We start from the raw sequence: 18,123 nt of genomic DNA, 5'->3' as shown, positions 1-18,123 counted from the left end.
ATGGGGCTTTTTGTGATAAGGAAAGTAAGGGGGAACGCAGTGTGCTCATTAAATAGCTAATGCCCTTTAATCTTCTTTCATGAAGGGTGGCATACAAATTTAGTTAACAACAACAATCAGGATGAACGCTGAATATTAACAGGTCATTTGGAAGTGCCCTCAGTCAGAAGTAATGCAGGAAACAAAACAAAGACCCCCGACTCCTGTAAGACCCATTTAGTTTCAGTGAAGTAATACACTTTCCCATTAAAGGAGCCCCCACCCATTAAGTCCAGACTCTAAAAGTTACACTACTGCACCACTGAGTCTCATGTCCAGCTTTGGGGGGAAAGTTAACCCACAGCACAACGTGGACTGTCATGTCTACTCAGAAGTCTTACTGAATTTGGTGTGGTCAGGACTGCAGCCACAGTCGGTTAGGGCAAAAAAGAGGAAAAGGGAACTAGGAATCCAGGGGTGGCAGTATTAGTTAGCTGGGAGAAGGGAGCTGCCTGGATCTCTTAAGCCTGGATCTCCTTGGCCTCTTCTGATTTATGGCGTTGCTTGCTTCTCTGATACGCTTCGGATGGCCGAAGTGCAAAAAAGGCCTGGACTTGGCAGCGTCAGCGGCAAGGAGTGGCATTCTGTTTAACTCCTGGAATGAGATCTGCAGGCCCTGTCCAGGCTAGCAGACTTTCTAGACTCGGAATGACCTCATTCCTGGGGAGCTCAAAACATTTAACTCTGGTGGTGGGGACTGTGAACTGACATGGGGTAAGAGAGGACAGGCTGCGTATGTACATCAGACTTTGCTGAAGGGCCCTGCCAGCCTAGGGTTTTTGTCTGTCTGTCTGTCTGTCTGTCTGTCTGTTTGTTTTGAGGCATTGATGCAGCAATGGTGCATAAATGGTGAATTTATCCTGGGCTGTCCACACAGCCATTCTGCTTATTTATTTCCCAACCTTCATCCCCAAAGCAGCCTAGCAGTTCTGTGATGCTCAAAGCAATGATTCTTCAACATCAACTTCGTTGGACTGGTCATGTTGTTCAGATACCTGATTATCGTCTTCCAAAGCAACTCCTCTATTCCGAACTTAAAAATGGAAAGCGTTGTGCTGGTGATCAACAAAAGAGCTTTAAAGACTGTCTCAAGGCAAATCTAAAAAAAAATGTAGTATAAACACTGACAACTGAGAAACACTGGCCTGCAAGCGCCAGTTTAACCCACAGCGCCACCCGCGTCCCATAAACACCAACAATTTGGAAACATTTGCCTGCGAGTGCTCCAGTTGGAGAACAGCCTTTACCAAAGGTGTCATGGGCTTTGAAGACACTCAAACTCAGGACGCAAGGAAGAAACGTGCTAAGAAGGCAGGCTTGGCAAACCCACACCGTGATCAACCCCCGCCCGGAAACCAATGTCCCCACTGTGGAAGGATGTGTGGATCCAGAATTGGCCTCCACAGTCACCTACGGACTCATTGTTAAAACCGTGTGTACGGAAGACAATCTTACTCGGCTACGAGTGATCGCTGAAGAAGAAGAAGAAGAAGAAAGCTTTCTCTACGTCACCACATTCGTCGTTACCTGGAGGGGCACTTTTGCTCTATAGCACAACAAAAGTGAGATCGCACGCATGCACACGCACAATCCAAAACATTTGTGGTGTGAAATGTTACAAGATTTCAGCAGGAAGCTATGGGACATGCAGAGATTGGGAATGAAGCTGTGTGTCTGATCTTGACACCTCAGAAGGCAGGAACAGTATTGAAAGAGGGATCATGTATATACACCATCGTAAGCGCAGGTCATCGTGAATGCACAATACAACAGGGCATCTGGAAGGGCCCTGAGGCTGCCAACAGGGATGGGAGATAAATCAGTTCCATTCACATTTTAATGGAAGCAGGCCAAATTCACACATCCCAAACCAATATGGGAATTGATATGCGGGTCTAAATTTGCACTTCTAAGAATTTTGTGGTGCAGTTCCCTAACAAACAAACAAAAACTGCACACAAGAATAAATGTATTAGGGAAAAGCGCATGCAAAAATGCATAGGGTGGTGGAAATAACATACAAAAATGTGTTATATTAGGGGATACAGTTTTCAAATAAGTAAATGTACGGTGGGCAAAACTGCACACAAAACCTATTAAGGAAAACATTAATTAATGTGAAACCTCCCCCCCCCCGAAAAAAAATCACCGACTTACTGCGGAAACAGGGCCAAGCAAAACTTAACATTAGAAAAAGGTGAAACTGAGGGAACTAGAAAAGGACATGTTCATCCATCCCTAGCTGCTGGCCTTTCAGTTGGCTACTGAAGCTGTGTCTTTAATAATAATAATAATAATAATAATACTTTATTATTTATACCCCGCCCTTCCCAGTTCAGAAAACCGGGCTCAGGGCGGCTAACAACAAATTTAAAACACTTAATTGATGCAACAAAAAAACAGCACAAAATACAGTATAAAACGTGAATAACAATAAATTTAGAATTCAAAAATCAATTTAGGGGGGAAATCCATCCAATAAACATTAGATGATCACCAGGGCCAGCTGGCTGAATTAGTCCTATTTGGGCCAGTGAGGAGACCAGGGGAGAATTAGCTGTGGGATCCTAGAGCGGGTAATCTTCATAAAAAGGGGAGGGGGAGGGAATAAAAGGGGAATAAAAGATCAGGCAAAATTCAAATTGAAAGCCAGGTGGAATAGCTTTGTCTTACAGGCCTGACGGAAGGAGGTTAAACCCTGCAGGGCCCTGGTCTCATGGGACAGAGCATTCCACCAGGTCGGAGCCATCACTGAGAAGGCCCTGGCCCTGGTGAAGGATAATCTGACTTCCTTAGGGCCCAGGACCTCTAAACTATGATTATTCATGGACCTTAAGGTCCTCTGCAGGGCAGACCAGGAGAGGCGGTCCCGTAAATACGAGGGCCCTAAGCCTTTTAACAGCCTTTCCCAGGAAATAACCATCACCACCACACAATAACGGCTAACATCTTAACCACTCTGCACCTGGGAGTAAGTAAGGCCCACTGGACTTGGCAGGACTTGCTTTTGAGTAGACACAGTGGAAAATGTTTTCCATTCGTTCATTCCTTTAGATCAAGCCGCTATGAAAGGCACCAAAGCAGGTGGAGGGGTTGGTCTTTATCCTGGTCAGCTGGCAAAGTCATATCTGAGGCCACTGTCTCAGGCAGTGCAAAAGGGCAGGCGAGGCCAGGCATGCTTCCCCGCTCTTAGGCTTCCCCCCATTTCCCCCAAACCAACCACACCCTACAGAATATTGCAGTAATGCTGACAAGTCACACCACTCCCTCATATTGGCACTGGTTCCCCGATGCTGGTGGTACGGGGGCGAGACACAAGATGGGTGCATGTTTTGGCAGAACAGATGGGGATCAAAGGCAGTGTCATCCCAAAGCGAAGCCGTTAGGGCCTTGGCGCCACCTCCCACCTTCGCAAATTCACCTTGAGGCCGCCCCCGCCCCGCTGGTGGGAATGTTGCCCTGGTGGGAATGTGGCACCCTAGGCTGGAAAAAGCTCCTTGCCCCTGCGAGAAAATACAATCACCTTTCTGCACAGCCGGAGTCTCCGGAACCAAGAAAGGGAAGGGTTAACGCTGTTGCCCGCACCTGGGAAAGTGCTCTGGAGGCTGGGTGGGGCAGAAGCGGCAATGGAGATGTCTGGCTGCTGCCTTGATCTCCAACCGCATCCTTAGCTCAACGCTATGTTCCCACAGAAAGATGCAGAACACCTGGATTTTTACCCTGGCTCAGGTAAGGGAATGGGCCCCACTAGGATAGAGGAAGGTGGCCGGAAGCCAAGTTAGGTGCTGAGTACCCACAGGCCTTTAAACGCAGGGAAATTAGAAAGCCATAACTTCTAGAGTCCTGGGGGAGAAAATTGATTCAGTCCACATTTGAAGGTGAATCTTATCAAATCTGCACTTTTTGAAACCATCCGAGGACTGGAATGCAACTACCCACGGAAACGACCTGAATTTTGCAATGCAGCTCTTTGGCTAAGTAATGCGCGCAGAAATATATTGGTTTAAAAGAGCTCATAAAAATAAATGTATTAGTGGAAATAATGCACAAAAGGCATTGCATGAGGAGAAATTGCTTGTAAAAATGTGCTTATTAGTCAAAGCTGCGCACAAAAATGTTGAGTAGGAAAAATCTGCACGCAAATACTGAAGGATTTAGAAATGTGGAGAACTGGATTTATGATTGGAAATAGTGTATGAGAAACTGGGAGAACCCTAAGGCACAGATCCTTCCATCCCCAGTCCTGGGTTATTTCCCCTCCAAAACAAAGGGCTGTTGCCCCTTTTTCCTGGCATGTCATATTATTATTATTATTATTATTATTATTATTATTATTATTATTACTACTACTACTACTACAGTGGTACCTCGGGTTAAGAACTTAATTTGTTCCGGAGGTCCATTCTTAACCTGAAACTGTTCTTAACCTGAAGCACCACTTTAGCTAATGGGGCTTGCTGCTGCCAACGCTGCATGATTTCTGTTCTCATCCTGAAGCAAAGTTCTTAACCCGAGGTACTATTTCTGGGTTAGCGGAGTCTGTAACCTGAAGCGTATGTAACCCAAGGTACCACTGTACACCTCCACATAAGCCCGCATTTCCATTCGACATTTGAAGCCTCTTAGTAGGCTAAAAAACCTGTCCAGAAATCTGATGCAAGTAGGGTTGCCACCTTTGGTCGGGCAAAATACAGTGGTACCTCGGGTTAAGTACTTAATTTGTTCTGGAGGTCCGTTCTTAACCTGAAGCACTATTTCTGGGTTAGCAGAGTCTGTAACCTGAAGTGCCTGTAACCCGAGGTACCACTCTATTATTATTATTATTATTATTATTATTATTATTACCATTAGCATGCTCTTCCATTTTGGCTGCTCTTCCAGAAACACACCTGGATGGGCGTTATCCTCCCCAGGGTGTGTAACCAGAAGCCGCAGTCTGGGGGAAAGGTGAGCTGGCCTGCTGCTGTGGCTGGCCTGGGAAGCAGCACCCAGCCCACAGGAAGCCTGTTCCCAGGGCACTCCTCAAGTACAATGGCTGGGAAGAAGCTTGAACTGCTGGCTGCCCTCACTTCCCCAGCAGTTATGCTTCTACTGAAGCCCTGGCCCTGCAACAGCGCCTCCTTTCCACAAGGAGAGGGTGTCGCAGGATCACGCAGGCCTGGGAACTTCTGCAGTTGTCACATTCCCGATGCCATAACCCCACGGCATGGGATCCCCATGCAAAGTCCTGAAGGTCTGTGCTGGAACGCACGGCCACGTCACACTGCCGTGCCTGAATATTTGCTTTGCGTGTTTGCACAACCTTGCCGGGCAGGTCTATTAACTTCACGCCTCTCCAGTCCAAGCAACCTGCACAGGAGATGGCGATCAAAGCCAGGAAGGGGTGGGAAAGGAACATTTCCTGCGTTTGAGGCCCTTAGCCAGGCACCACCGGTGTCCCCCGGAACCAGAAGTCACAAGGGCACGGCCAACAGACTTGCAGTGATGTGGCCAAGTTATCTTGGTTTTCTCCGCCTCCTCCTCCCTTGCAATGATGCTGTGGACACTGCAGTTTTACAAAGGCTTTAAAAAAAAGGTAAAAGACCCCTGACAGTTAAGTCCAGTCGCAAATGACTCTGGGGTTGCAGCACTCATCTCGTTTTACTGGCTGAGGGAGCCGACATTTGTCCACAGACAGTTTTTCCAGATCATGCAGCCAGCATGACTAAGCCGCTTCTGGCAAAACCAGAGCAGTGCACGGAAACGCCGTTTACCTTCCCACCGGAGTGGTACCTATTTATCTACTTGCACTTTTTGGCGTGCTTTCAAAATGCTAGGTTGGCAGGAGCAGGGACCGAGCAATGGGAGCTCACCCCATTGTGGGGATTCGAACCACCAACCTTCCAATTGGCAAGCCCTAGGCTCTGTGGTTTAGACCACAGCGCCACCCCCGTCCCTACAAAGGCTCAGCACCTCACTAAACTCAAAAGTGCCTCACCTTTGCTCACCTGGGTTCTTGCTGTCACAACTGCTTCTCTACCTGTCCCTGTTCTCTCCCTATCCTCTTTCATTTGCAAAGAGACAGTGGATACCAAAACCCTGAAACTTTATTAATACGGTACTCAGCACTTAAGTGTCTTGTCTTAGTTCAGTAGGGGGTCTCTGCTGTCACCATTTCTAGCGTGGCTTCACATCACAGAATGGAATAAAATGAAGAAATATAAAGTATACTAGGGTCTGGGAGACCAGGGTTAAAATCACCACTCAGCCATGAAGCTCACCGCCTGACTGTGGGCCTGTTACTATCCCTTAACCTACGGAATCATGAATGCTGCCTTGAGTTCCTTGGAGGCAAAAGGGCATGGGTGGAAGCATCATCCTGAAAAAACAAATACAGTGGTACCTCGGGTTACGTACTTAATTCGTTCCGGAGGTCCATTCTTAACCTGAAACTGTTCTTAACCTGAGGTACCACTTTAGCTAATGGGGCCTCCCGCTGCCGCCGCACGATTTCTGTTCTCATCCTGAAGCAAAGTTCTTAACCCGAGGTACTATTTGTGGGTTAGCGGAGTCTGTAACCTGAAGCGTATGTAACCCGAGGCACCACTGTAATAGCAAAATAAAAAAGTCTCTCTCCAGTATGCCTGTCCCAGATTTTGAATTAGGGAAAAGGAGCAGGTCTGGAATCATGATTTTTTAAAAACCTACCTAAAAATTAAAAAAAAATATTGAACACAACCAGGATATTCAGGCATACCAAGATTGGACTTTTACATGAGGGTCCTGGTCAAATCCAGTGTGGGGCTGTTTGCTGAGACAAGCTTGCCTGGGTGGGGCTGTGGAGGCAGTGTGCAATCCATGCTCCCAGAGTACATATAGTCTCCACACACCGAGTTTTGCGCGCACACACAATCCTACACCTCAGCTAACCTATGCAGTTCAGCTCAGGAGGGGAGGTTATTCCCCCCCCCCCAACTCAATAAATGATCAATTTGATAACTGGAATAGAGGGAATCTGCACCCCTTCAAGGCACTAGGTTTCACCCCACCCCATCATGTATCTACTTTTAAAGAAATGGTTTTTGTCACCACTGCCAAAATCGGCAGTGACGTGGGGAGTGAGAAAAAGTCTGCCAACTGTGGGGTTAGCCACCTCGAGGCAAGATGTAGTTTGTTGCTGCTGATAGCATTGCAAGACACCACGGCACCCTATAAACTATCTCCTACGTGTTTTGAATTGTCCCCTTCCCCACCAAAAAGCAAACATGAGAACTAGAAACTTGCGTTGCTTTAAAGCGGAAGACAACACTGTCAAAATCCAGCTCCCTGTTTCAAAAGCCAGATTTTAACTGACATGCTGCATTCTTGTTTGCAAATACATTCTGCATCCAGGCATAGTACTGTATAGGTGAACTGTCAGGTGTGCTGAATGTGAGCCCACAGCATCAGGAGGAGAAACAGAGCAGCTGTGCAGAAATGCATCCAGATTCCCAGGAATAGAGACAGAAGTGTGAGGCAAACTTTGCGTTGAACATGCAGTCAATGGAAGAATCAAGGCACTTAAGCTTTTGGCATATAGATGGGAAAATAACACATTTCATTTTTTAAGCATGTTAGGTAAAGGTACCCCTGCCCGACAGGGCCAGTCGTGACCGACTCTAGGGTTGCGCGCTCATCTCGCTCAAGAGGCCGGGAGCCAGCGCTGTCCGAAGACAATTCCGGGTCACGTGGCCAGCGTGACGAAGCTGCATCTGGCGAGCCAGCACCAGCACCGCACACGGAAACGCCGTCTACCTTCCCGCTATAAAGCGGTCCCTATTTATCTACTTGCACTTAGGGGTGCTTTCGAACTGCTAGGTTGGCAGGAGCTGGGACCAAACGACGGGAGCTCACCCCGCCGCGGGGATTCGAACCGCCGACCTTACGATCAGAAAGTCCTAGGCACTGAGGTTTTACCCACAGCTGCACCCGCGTCCCTTTTAAGCATGTTACAGAACACTTAATTGATGCCTGCTTTATCTAAGGTAGAAGAAGAAGAAGAAGAGTTTGGATTTGATATCCCGCCTTTCACTCCCTTTAAGGAGTCTCAAAGCGGCTAACATTCTCCTTTCCCTTCCTCCCCCACAACAAACACTCTGTGAGGTGAGTGGGGCTGAGAGACTTCAAAGAAGTGTGACTGGCCCAAGGTCACCCAGCAGCTGCAGGTGGAGGAGCGGGGAAGCGAACCCGGTTCCCCAGATTACGAGACTACCGCTCTTAACCACTACACCACACTGGTAAACAAAACCAGAAAAGTCCTACTCTTTCCAATGCCAAAAATAGGATAATTTTGTGTGCGTGCTGCAGAAAAACTAATGCACAAAAACAAGCAAGGTGAGCCCTGTGTTTAAGCCACTCAACCTGACTCCCCCTTTCACTACGAGGAATGGTCCAGGCCTTTCAAAACAAAGACAGCAAAGTATTTCCTAAGATCTTTCCATTTGGAGTTACTAACCAACATTTGCATTTTGCTAAAAACTACATACGGTAGGTTCTTTTGGGGTGACATTTAGAGAAGCATTTAAATCACTTGCAGCTTAATGAGGAAACGTTATTGACAGTCTTTGTCAGAAGGCGCCGAGGGACCACCTTTGAAATAAAAAAGTATTGCTCAACTCACACCAGAAGCTAAAGGGGGGAAAAAGAAAAAAGGAACACACAGCTTAAGTTATGCAATCTTATGAACACTTGCTTCCTAGTAAGCCACACTGTGTTTGAGGGGGCTTACTTCCAGGAAAAGCGTGCACAGATTTGCAGCCTTAAAGCTTTTATTTAGTAGGTTAATCTACCCAGGAATGTGTGCAGCCCAACTCCAAAACTGTGTCATATTGAAATCAACAACACAAACCAAAAACCCCGGCCAGAGAGGCAAGTGGGCATCAGCCTTAAGGGAACAGGAGCCGATTTACACCAAGTCACCCCAGGGGCCTGCTAGCATCCAAACTCCTCTCTGGACGGACCCTCCCATGGTACGGGGTGGGTGGACCGGGGACATCAAGTCTGGGACAGGGACCCATGTGGCTGCGAAGGAATAACTGGGACCAGCCGCTCCTTTGCTGGAGCAAGGTGCCCTCCCATCCCCCGTCCAATAGCATGAAGTGATTTTCATTTAAATTGCTGCTAAAAAGGAAGGAATTATGGTGAATTTGAATTCTGGTGCTGGAGGAGACTCTTGAGAGTCCCATGGACTGCAAGAAGATCAAACCTATCCATTCTGAAGGAAATCAGCCCTGAGTGCTCACTGGAAGGACAGATTCTGAAGCTGAGGCTCCAAGACTTTGGCCACCGCATGAGAAGAGAAGACTCCCTGGAAAAGACCCTGATGTTGGGAAAGATGGAGGGCGCAAGGAGAAGGGGACGACAAAGGATGAGATGGTTGGACAGTGTTCTTGAAGCTACCAGCATGAGTTTGACCAAACTGCAGGAGGCAGTGGAAGACAGGAGTGCCTGGCGTGCTCTGGTCCAGGGGGTCACGAAGAGTCGGACACGACTAAACAAGAGAAAGGAAGGAAGGAAGCTCTGTTTCAAGAGCAGTTTCAATTAAAGTTCTGGCAGGTGGGTAGGACAACCCACCTGTCAATCACCTGACATCATGATGGCATCAGTTACCTTAATTGATATGAGGCTGTCCTGTCCTCCCTTATCAAAGTTGGCCCAGATAACGATCCGGCCCCTGAGCCAAAAAGTTTCCTCACCCCTGGAGTAACAAAACAAAACAGATTCCCAGAAACCTGAAGTCTGCCTGCCAGCAGATACAATGACCGTCACTAGAATTAAGTTGTTCGCTCCTCAGTTATGGTTGTTTTACTGGGTTTGCGTACTGTTATTTGATTGTATTCAATGCTTTTAAAAAAAAAATAAAAAAATGTTCCAGTACTCACCATGAAGTTGATACTGTAAGTGCCAGACTTTTAACGTTGAGGGTGCCGGTACAGTGGTACCTCGGGTTAAGAACTTAATTTGTTCTGGAGGTCTGTTCTTAACCTGAAACTGTTCTTAACCTGAAGCACCACTTTAGCTAATGGGGCCTCCCACTGCCACTGCACAATTTCTGTTCTCATCCTGAAGCAAAGTTCTTAACCCGAGGTACTATTTCTGGATTAGCGGAGTCTGTAACCTGAAGCGTATGTAACCTGAAGCGTATGTAACCCGAGGTACCACTGTACTGCGAACCCTTGAGTACCCCCAGGAAAAACCTGATGGTCTTGTATTGTTGTGAAACTGTATTAACTGTTGGTCGTTACCTCAGTAACTTAGACCAGCCTGCCCCCAACCTGCTGCCCTCGAAGGGCTGATGGGCAGTGCGGTCAAAACACCTAGAGGCAACTAATGAATATAATGAGCCAACAGGCAAGCAAAAAATAATAATAATAATACTTTTTTTTCAGATGCAGATTTGCATAACACAGTTCTGCATCCGGAACATGGATTTCCTTGGTGTGGAACTTAGGGGATGTTATTAGTATTAGTATTAATCCAAAGATCACAAGGCGGTTCACAACATAAAAATACAAAAGTACTGTACATAATAGTAACCAGAACAAGAGCAAAAACAAACCCCCAACCACCACCCCCAACACATTTAAAAGGCCATAGAATGTTTCATCAGCCAAAGGCCTGACTGAAGAGGAACTTTTTTGCAGGGCATAAAGATATGTAAGGAAGGTGCCAGGCAAGCCTCCCTGGGGAGAGCATGCCATAAGTGGGGAGCCACCACAGAAAAGGCCCGTTCTCATGTTGCCACCCTACGGACTACTCGTAGAGCAGGCAAGTTTTGTGTACAGTCATACGGTGGGTTACAGATGCTTCAGGTGGCGTTTTTTCAGGTTATGGACCCGCCGAAACCCGGAAGTACCGGAACGGGTTACTTCCAGGTTTTGGGAGACGTGCATGCGCAGAAGCGCGAATCACAACCCACGCGTGCGCAGACGTTGCTGCTGAGGGTTGTGAAAGTGCATCCCGCACGGATCACATTCGCAACCCGAGCGTCCACTGTATTAATGTACATAGTCCAATTAATACACACACACACGACATGACACATACAGCCATCCTCTCCCCACCCCCACCCCAGATCAACACATGGCAAAGCACCATGGGGTGGGAGCGAGGGGTAATGGAGGAGGAAGAGGAAGCCAAGAGCTGTCTGTGGCAACAGCAAAGTGAAGTTCAAGAGGGGAGGACATGTTTAAAAAGCACCACTGCCAAACCAAGCACAAGCCCTGAAACATGCGCAAATTTCACACCCTCCCACATCCATATGCTATCTTATGCACAGAGCACTCAACAACGGGCAGCAGCTGTCTGGGGCCCAATACCAACATCTATGCCAGCCCTGCTGCTGCCTGAACCAGTTCCCACATGCTTTGTTTCCCAGCCAAGCCCTTCACAAAGGAAGCCACAGCTATTCTGGTCACCATCCGGGTGGGGGTGTTGGGAAACGACGAAATTGCTTCCAGCTGCCTCTGGCCCCCTTCTTCCTTCCGTTTCCCCCATGCAATTGTGGGCACATGCGCTCGGCCAGAAGGACTTGCGCCACTCAGGGCCGAACCCGGGAGAAGACGACATGCGCTCTCCTTCTCTGAAGCAGCGGGAAACAGGAGACATTAAGACCAGCTGTGTGGAAAAGCTCCCCTTCCATTGCCACTCTCCCTAGTAGGGACTGCAGGCCCAGTTCTCTGTCCCAGGAGATGACACGCAAAGCCTTCGTGCCTAGAGATAAAAACAGGGTGATCTGTGTGGGCTCCAAGCCTGGGGAAAGATTGCAAATGGGAAAAGGGCACGGACACGTGGGCACTGATATATGAGCAATCCTCCCAGGATTCAGGGGTGGGGGAGATGGGACTGACTGAGACACACAGAGTTTGGTCCCTTTCCAGGTGGTTCCAAAATGATCCTGGCTGGCTTAGGAGGCAGGGAATGGTATCCATGGCCGCTAAGGACCAACGGCCCTGCAAGGCTGTTTTCCACTGAGCCCAGGCTGCAACTTGCAGGAAACGGGAAAGAATGCTACTCTGAGGCACATCACAGCTGTTCTACCCATTGCATGCTCATCGTTTGACGACAGCACCAGCGCCGTGTAGGCGAAAAAGGGCTGCCAAAAATCTGACACCAGAGTTACAATGCCCACATCGCCTCACGTCCATCCCTTTTCAGTGGAGTCTGCTCCGTCACAGCACTCAGGTGCCAGCCAAGGGCTGGTTCACACATGCACACTCAGGGCTGCAAGATCTAGGGTTGTCTTGCACCGAGCGCCATCACACTGGAAACCACAGGCAGAACTCTTAGCTTCCCCACACATCCTTTCAGACACAAGGATGTCTCCGATGGGAGTCAGTTCACACGTTCAGTAGCCAGTCACCAAGGGTGGAGATGTGTGCAGATATATTACAGGTGCATGTGTGAACCAGCAGTTCCTCCGGGCAATACTTGAACTGCGGTGGTTCCCATTTCAGAATGAGAAAAGGGGTTGATAAGCATCCAGGTTTAAAAATAAATATCATCCTAAATCAGAGACACAGGATGATCAGATGGAAGCAGGGAAAGAGAAGGAAGTCTGCGGCAGCCCAAAATATTTGGTACTTGCTGCAGAAAATATGAAATGTAATTAATTTAAAAAACCGACATTTTGCTGCCTTTTCATCCTACCCAGAAGTCTGCCATTTTAGCCTGCCTAAGAGACTGGGTAAATGTCACCCTCTACCCATAATTACGCTCTGAAAAGCTGCAGAAACAACCCCTTTTACTGATCATATGACAAAATGCTTGAAGGATATTAAGGGTTAATTAATCCATGCCAAGTACAGCAATCCTAATATTTAAGAGGCCGAACACCTGCCCTCTCAATCTTCATTCAACTTGGTAGCTTAGAGCAAGCAAAAAAAGGAGGAGTGGACTGGGTGGATCCAAGGAATGTTTCATTGGAGTAATGGGAGCCGTCACCCACTGGCAAATATCCTCTTTTTGGGGCAAGGTATTCAAAGCGGTAAGGGTTAGGGTGGCGCTGTGGGTCAAACCACAGAGCCTAGGACTTGCCAATCAGAAGGTCAGCGGTTCAAATCCCCGCAACGGGGCGAGCTCCCGTTGCTCGGTCCCTGCTCCTGCCAACCTAGCAGTTCAAAAGCACGTCAAAGTGCAAGTAGATAAATAGGTACTGCTCCGGTGGGAAGGTAAACGGCGTTTCCGTGTGCTGCTCTGGTTCACCAGAAGCGGCTTAGCCATGCTGGCCACATTACCCGGAAGCTGTACGCCGGCTCCCTTGGCCAATAAAGCAAGATGAGCGCCACAACCCCAGAGTTGGTCATGACTGGACCTAATGGTCAGGGGTCCCTTTACCATTACCTTATTCAAAGCAGTGGTTGCAGCCCAGCTTCAGGTATGCTCAGACCCATTTCAGGCTGGTTTCGCTGAAAATACCTTGTTCATTCTGCTTGATGGCATTTGCAGAGAGAGATGGGGAAGTGTGACCACGAGATCCTTCTAGAAAGTGGGTGTTGTGGGTGCTACACTGCGGTCCCACTCCTACCTTCAAAGCCCTTTTCAGAAAACAATTATGGGGGAGGAGGAGAGGAGGCAAGGTGTTCTGCACCTTGGGAACCGCCCTATGGCACCCCAAAGGCTCCGTCTCGTCCCCCATGCTATTTAACATCTGCCCGAAGCCACTGGGACCTGTCATCAGATTTGGGATGAGGTGCCATCAGTAGGCAGTTGGCACCCAGCTCCACCCCTCTGTTCCATCTGAATGGGAAGTGGTTCAGTGCTTGGAGGAGGTGACCACATGGATTTGGGCTATGTGCTGCAAGTTCCTGTGTCCAAGAATTAAGGAAATGGCACCTCCCCCTGGAAATAGCAGATCTAAACTACAGAGCCTAGGGCTTGCCAATCGGAAGGTCGGTGGTTCGAATCCCCGCGACGGAGTGAGCTCCCATTGCTCGGTCCCCGCTCCTGCCAACCTAGCAGTTTGAAAGCACGTCAAAGTGCAAGTAGATAAATAGGTACCGCTCCGGCGGGAAGGTAAACGGCGTTTCCGTGCGCTGCTCTGGTTCGCCAGAAGCGGCTTAGTCATGCTGGCCACATGACCCGGAAGCTGTACGCCGGCTCCCTCGGCCAATAAAGTGAGATGAGCGCCACAACCCCAGAGTCGTCCGCGACTGGACCTAAGAGTCAGGGGTACCTTTACCTTTACCTAGCTTGGAGGTACTCCTGGATCCAATGTTGTCCCTGGAGACATAGGTGCCCTCAGGTGTGCATATTACCAGCTCCAGTGCGTTCACCTGATGCAACCCCTTTTGGACAGAGATGACTTGGCCATGGTGCTCCATGCTTTGCTACCTTCCAGGTTGGATTACTGCAATGCGCTCTATGTGGGGCTGCCCTTGGAGATGCCTTGAAAGTGTCAAGAGGTTTAGAATGCAGCAGCCAGATGAGTGGCTGGGGTCCGGTTTACTCGAATAACCCCTGTTGTGAAACAGCTGCATGCAGCTTGTCAGTACATTCCCAAGCCCAACTCAAAGTGCTGGACATTAGTGTCTTAAACCCTGAACAACACAGACCCCAAACCCCTCTCATCCACCCACCTCCGCTTTGGAGGGTGGTGGCTTGAGAGAGAGAATTCTTTGTGGTAAAGGTAAAGAGACCCCTGACCATTAGGTCCCGTCGTGACCGACTCTGGGGTTGCGGCACTCATCTCGCTTTATTGGCCAAGGGAGCCGGCGTACAGCCTCCGGGTCATGTGGCCAGCATGACTAAGCCGCTTCTGGTGAACCAGAGCAGCACACGGAAACGCCTCTTACCTTCCTGCCGGAGCAGTACCTATTTATCTACTTGTACTTCGTGCTTTCAAACTGCTAGGTTGGCAGGAGCTGGGACCAAGCAACGGGAGCTCACCCCGTAACGGGGATTCAAACCACAACCTTCGTGACCGACTCTGGGGTTGCGGTGCTCATCTCGCTTTATTAGCCAAGGGAGCCGGCGTACAGCTTCCAAGTCATGTGGCCAGCATGACTAAGCCGCTTCTGGCGAACCAGAGCAGCGCATGGAAACGCCATTTACCTTCCCGCCTGAGTGGTACCTATTTATCTACTTGCACTTTGACGTGCTCTCGAACTGCTAGGTTGGCAGGAGCAGGGACCGAGTAGCGCCCCCTAAACTGTGAGATTCACTTCTCACAGAGATGCACGTGTCACTTTCATGGTACAGCAGGCATGTTCAAAGTCTGTTTTGGAGGCCTAATCCGGCCCGCTGGTTGATTTAATCCAGCCCCTATGGCAGTATATGTCCTTGGGTAAAATTGTAAAAAAAAGCTCAACATGCATGTTCACTTCATCAAACATGGCCCTCTTTGAAAAAAGTTTGGGCACCCCTGTGGTATGGTATTCCACATTTATTGAAGATGCATCTCTTTGCCTTGGCCTTTCACAAATGAGTTTTATTTTTTAGGCCCCACCCTATTCTTCAGATGCAAATTGTTTCAACTGTTTACTAATCTGTTGCAAATTGATTTTAATGTTGTATTATTATACAGTGGTACCTCAGGTTAAGTATTTAATTCGTTCCGGAGGTCTGTTCTTAACCTGAAACTGTTCTTAACCTGAAGCACCACTTTAGCTAATGGGGCCTCCTGCTGCTGCCTCGCTGCCAGAGCACGATTTCTGTTCTTATCCTGATGCAAAGTTCTTAACCTGTAGCACTATTTCTGGATTAGTGGAGTGTATAACCTGAAGCGTATGTAACCTGAGGTACCACTGCATTGTCGCAACTCATTTCTGAGACCTCATAGTGGAGGGCGGATAAGAAATCCGATCTGTAAATAAATAAGACACCCGTTGAACAGGTGAAAGGCTTCCCCAGATCCTTTGGAATTGCTCTTCTCAGCTTCCACAACAAGATCCCACCCTCCACTGAGGGAGATCCCAAACAGCTCAGGGCCACTTCATGAGGACTAGCTACCCTTACAGCAAAATCCTAACAAAGCAGGACTACTCAGAAGCAAAAACGCTCTAAAAAGTGTTGGATTGCAGTTTAGGATCTTAACATGGGGCCACACTAAGAAAGTAATGATTACGGGGCATGATCCAGCAAAAAAATTAGCCACTTTTGCATTGCAAGGGGACTTTATTAATGTTGGTTGATTGTACCCCAATTTTTTAGCCTTTCAGATCCATACATAAAGCAGGAATTCTAATCCATTTTGCAGGAGGATGTACAACCAGGAGTTTGCAATTGAGGACAATAAGTGTGATGTTGTGGTTTTAAAACCGCATTGACGTTTGGTTTTTTACACTCAAGAGAAGTGAATAATAAACAGATATATGTGCTGCTGCCCAGGAACAGTCGTTCTTGCAGGCTGACCCCCACACTACTCCTAGTCCCCTCCACGCCCCTTTCTTCAAACTGTGCAGGATTTGAATCCAGGACACCTGGCTTTTTAACACACACAAATGGCTACTCTGCGTTACTTTTTTCTGCTGCTGCCACCGCCTCGTTTCTGCATGGATTATTATTATTATTCCCCCCCCCTTTTTTTTTTAACTCTGATGTGATCCGATCGCAGGCCCGGAGACCTCCCGGGGCCCCGTCCGCCTGCATCGCCTTTGGGAGCCCACGTGGCAACGGCAGCGCCTCTGGGCACAAGAAGAAGCCCCTTTCACACGGGTCTGGAGCGACACGCGAGCAGACCCTGACGAGCTGGTCTCCCCCCTCCTCCTTGCAAGCCGCCGATTCCCAGCAGAGGCCTCCAAAAGGGGGGGGGTCCTCTCGGTTTAACCCCCGCGCTGCCAGCCAAGCCCACCGACGAGGACCCGGCCTGCCCACGATGCGCGCAGCCACCCACCACGATTCGCCTCCTCCCAACTAACCCCTTTCTGGCTACATCTTGATCCTCTCCCGCCGACCCACCCAAAACTTGGGAGTTTTGTTCCAAGGGCGATTTCCTTCCCTCCCGTCGCAACTCCGGCAACGCTCGACGGATCGGGCTCTTGCGCCCATCGGGGCCTCTCCAAAGAGGCGCCACTGGATCGGGAGATCGGAGGCGGGGAACGGGGCGAGGGTCTCGGCCTGGCCCGCTTTCCTCGCAGCATGCTGGCGTCCCGCTCGGCGCGTCTGATGCAACAGTCTGCTGGAGTTGCAGGAGGGCGAGACGCGCGCCGGGCTCCCCGGCGGCCCTTTCCCGCTCTCCAGACCCAAGACTTCCCCGCCAACGCGCTGTTTCCGCACTCACCGCCGGTGGATCTCGAGCACGAGCCCAAGTTGCGCGGGATCCGCAGCCCCAGCGGCGCAACGTCGGCAGCAGAAGCGCGCAGTTCGGCAGCGGGGCTCTGCTCGCGGCGCGCTGGACGCCCAGGGAGGCGCACTCGCACATAGACGCACACCCTGGCGGGCGCCGCTCAGCCAATCACACCAGCGCAAGTTCAGGCTCGCGGGTGGGGGGAAAGTTTGCAAAACTTTGCAAAGACGGGTCAACCCTCCAAAGCCCGCGCGCACCGGGCTGGGAGCAGGTGGATCCCAGAACCAGGTTGCTGGGGGTTTTCCCTTTCTTCTCCTTCTAGTCCGCAGTGGCTTTGCGTTGCTCGCTCCTCAGCGACGCCAGCTCGGAAAATCCACGTGTGCGGTTCAGTCCGTTGTTTTCTTTTTGAAAAGCGTCGTTCACACGTGGGCTCTGCAGCTGGGCCAGGTTGGCACCCGAATGGGGAAGCAGAAGGACGGCGCTTGAGAACGGCTCAGACGCGCGTGGCTGGTGGTGATGTGGAGGACTTAGCTGCGAAGTTTGAGATGGGCAAGTCGCCACCTGACGTTGCACAGGTGGTGGGCATGCACGTGTGAACCAGCATGTGGTGGTTTCTCTTTCATCGCGTGCGAAGTTCATGGGAGAAAGCTGCGCTCGGTGTGGTTTCAAATGGAAGGGAGTCCACGTGTTAAGATTCCTGCATTGCTAGATGATCCTCAGAGATCCCTTCCAGCACTATGGTTCTGTGGTTTTATGATTCTATTCGCTGCATACATGCAACATGCGTTAGGAAGAGGTCGTTGGGAAAAGGTTTCACAGGCACATGGAGTAGCAGGCATGGT

The 18,123-nt window shown here is 49.5% G+C and overlaps 1 protein-coding gene and 2 long non-coding RNA genes across 3 annotated transcripts in view; 1 reads left to right on the top strand and 2 right to left on the bottom strand.

Moving 5' to 3' along the window:
- The window catches only part of LOC308467006, a 41,704-nt gene extending 36,942 nt beyond the window's left edge, over positions 1-4,762 (bottom strand). Inside the window, exon 1 of the long non-coding RNA XR_013981059.1 lies at positions 4,586-4,762. This is a non-coding gene — a long non-coding RNA (uncharacterized lncRNA). The remainder of the gene's footprint in view (positions 1-4,585) is intronic.
- Positions 1-17,403, bottom strand: part of SLC38A5 (solute carrier family 38 member 5) — a 52,188-nt gene extending 34,785 nt beyond the window's left edge. The window contains exon 1 of the mRNA XM_080988225.1: positions 17,276-17,403. The gene's annotated coding sequence lies outside the window, so the exon portion shown is untranslated. The remainder of the gene's footprint in view (positions 1-17,275) is intronic.
- LOC308467042 lies at positions 3,470-16,380 on the top strand. The gene is made up of 2 exons (XR_013981116.1): positions 3,470-3,768; positions 16,207-16,380. It is a non-coding gene; the product is annotated as an uncharacterized lncRNA (long non-coding RNA).
- Positions 17,404-18,123: the final 720 nt, after the last annotated feature.

This window comes from Podarcis pityusensis (genome assembly GCF_964106645.2).
Source record: "Podarcis pityusensis genome assembly, chromosome: 17".
NCBI classification, from domain to species: domain Eukaryota; kingdom Metazoa; phylum Chordata; class Lepidosauria; order Squamata; family Lacertidae; genus Podarcis; species Podarcis pityusensis.
Note: the sequence above shows the minus strand (reverse complement) of the source record. Positions and strands in the feature narration are given on the sequence as shown.